The following is a 2,869-nucleotide window of genomic DNA, read 5'->3' on the forward strand; positions in this document are numbered from 1 at the left end:
TGAATGTTGGTAAGGATACGTCACATAGATAATGAATTGTAAGTAAGAATACGTCACATTGACAATTGAATGTTGGTAAGGATACGTCACATAGATAATGAATTGTAAGTAAGAATACGTCACATTGACAATTAAATGTTAGTAAGGATACGTCACATAGATAATGAATTGTTGGTAAGTATACGTCACATAGATAATGAATTCTAAGTAAGAATACGTCACATTGACAATTAAATGTTAGTAAGGATACGTCACATTGACAATTAAATGTTAGTAAGGATACGTCACATAGACAATTAAATGTTAGTAAGAATACATCACATTGACAATTAAATGTTAGTAAGGATACGTCACATAGATAATGAATTGTAAGTAAGAATACGTCACATTGACAATTAAATGACGTAAGGATACGTCACATAGACAATTAAATGTTAGTAAGAATACGTCACATTGACAATTAAATGTTAGTAAGGATACGTCACATAGACAATTAAATGTTAGTAAGGATACGTCACATTGACAATTAAATGTTAGTAAGGATACGTCACATAGACAATTAAATGTTAGTAAGGATACGTCACATAGACAATGAATTGTTAGTAAGGATACGTCACATTGACAATTAAATGTTAGTAAGGATACGTCACATTGACAATTAAATGTTAGTAAGGATACGTCACATAGACAATTAAATGTTAGTAAGGATACGTCACATATTAATAATAAGATACATAGAACATTACAACAATATCAGTAAGAAGTATTAATAATAAGATACATAGAACATTACAACAATATCAGTAAGAAGTATTAATAATAAGATACATAGAACATTACAACAATATCAGTAAGAAGTATTAATAATAAAGTATGTTGAATATTACAACAATATCAGCAAAGAGTGTTAATAATAATAAGATACAAATAACATTATAACAATATCAGCAAACAGTGTTAATAATAAGATACATAGAACGTTATAACAATATCAGCAAGGAGTGTTAATAATAAGATACATAGAATGTTATAACAATATCAGCAAGGAGTGTTAATAATAATAAGATACATAGACCATTATAACAATGTCTATGAAGTTTAACGTATAAAGTATTTCAAATAGCAGAACAATATAAGCAATAGGTGTTGCTAATATCTTCAACATTGAAAGTGAATAGTTGGCACTGCTAATATTTTATACAATGAAATTTAAAACATTATAAACGATAGAGGATGCTAATGTTATAAAATTAATCATCCACACATGCTTTTGTTTGTTTTTAGAACAAACCCTCATTGGTCTGTATACTTTGTCCACCGAGGGGAATCGAACCCCGGATTTTAGTGGTATGTCTGTAGGCTTACCGTTGTACCGCCAGGGGGATTCATAATTGTTTTACCGTAAATTAATCACAACTAAAAGCTTTATGAAGTAAATTTGACAGTTTTAAAATTGTTATCCAATAAAGACAACATATCAAGATTATCAATATTCCTACACACTAACAATATTCCTAATTTTGTTAAAATGTTGTAGGGGGGGGGGCGAAAAAACTAAGCCAATCTAACATAGTTGTTAATAACTGTACGTATACTAACTGAAAAAAAAAAGTGGAGGAGGCTCGTGCCCCAACTGCCCTATGGTTATGGGTACGCTTATATACATAAACCGTTTTTGTTTTCATGCCACCCGTGGCTCAAACTGAGTAAATACTGCAAAAGCTAAGCCTAATGAACAGTGCGTTTTGTTCTGCACCAGAGTAGTACTAAATCTCAAGCATGTCTGCTGGAGCAAAGAAAGGAAGATCGTAACAAGACGACTCTGATGTAGGTTTGTTAAGCTTCAACATTAATTACAAACTTTGCCGTGTATGGCGTTTCTTTCATTAATCGGTAATATTCCGCAAAAAAAAAAAGGTTATTCTAGATTACCACTAATTTGACCCTTGGTGCATCGCAGACCAATCTAATTAGCCATGCTGTAGCGAGCTCACGTGGAAGTGTAAAGGTACAGAGTACGGTATTAGGACCAATTGACAGTCGTCTTGGGATTCAGATACGGCGTTCGAAACAGTTCTTCTTGCCTCGACCCCTAGTGTCACTATTCCACCAGACTCGGACGTAATCCATCATCATGTCTCGGTTTGGCTGGTCCTCCCACGACAGCTCTAATCACTTTCGTCTTCGTACGAAACGGGAAACTTTAAGAACTAATCCGCTAGGATGTCTAGACGTAGTTTTTGAGGTAAGTCCACGATGAGATGGATCCTTGGTATATATATAAATCAGTGTAAATATTAAAACAATATAACACTGAAACTTGGAGTAGGGGTAATATGCTGAGCTATAATACTTGGTATAAGGGTAAAGATAGAGAGATGTTGAGCTCTGATACTTAGTGCAAGGGTAAAAATAATGACACGCTAAGTTGCGATCTTGTATATATATATATATACTTATTTATTGCAAGAAGAAATAACTTGTCTGTCACGTCTTGATGTAACGATTTCTTTATCTATGGCCACTGTTAACAAAATCTTATGTCTTTGTTTTTTAAACACATTTCATTTTCAATGTTACATATGATTATCAATAGTTCGTTGTCAATGTGACGTATCCTTACTAACATTTAATTGTCTATGTGACGTATCCTTACTAACATTTAATTGTCAATGTGACGTATCCTTACTAACATTTAATTGTCAACATTACAACAATATCAGTAAGAAGTACCCATGTATCTTATTATTAATACTTCTTACTGATATTGTTGTAATGTTCTATGTATCTTATTGTTAATACTTCTTACTGATATTGTTGTAATGTTCTATGTATCTTATTATTAATACTTCTTACTGATATTGTTGTA

The 2,869-nt window shown here is 32.2% G+C and overlaps 1 protein-coding gene across 2 annotated transcripts in view; it reads left to right on the forward strand.

The window, feature by feature from the left end:
* LOC106464105 (WD repeat-containing protein 47-like) overlaps positions 1-2,869 on the forward strand; it is a 31,754-nt gene that overhangs the window by 10,922 nt on the left and 17,963 nt on the right. The window contains exon 1 of one of the 2 annotated variants that reach the window (XM_022391775.1): positions 1,973-2,245. The exons of the other annotated variant lie outside the window; for it this stretch is intronic. The gene's annotated coding sequence lies outside the window, so the exon portion shown is untranslated. Of the gene's footprint in view, positions 1-1,972; positions 2,246-2,869 lie in introns of those variants that run through there. 2 annotated transcript variants of the gene reach the window in all.

Source organism: Limulus polyphemus, unplaced genomic scaffold, assembly GCF_000517525.1.
Source record: "Limulus polyphemus unplaced genomic scaffold, Limulus_polyphemus-2.1.2 Scaffold1562, whole genome shotgun sequence".
Lineage (NCBI taxonomy): Eukaryota > Metazoa > Arthropoda > Merostomata > Xiphosura > Limulidae > Limulus > Limulus polyphemus.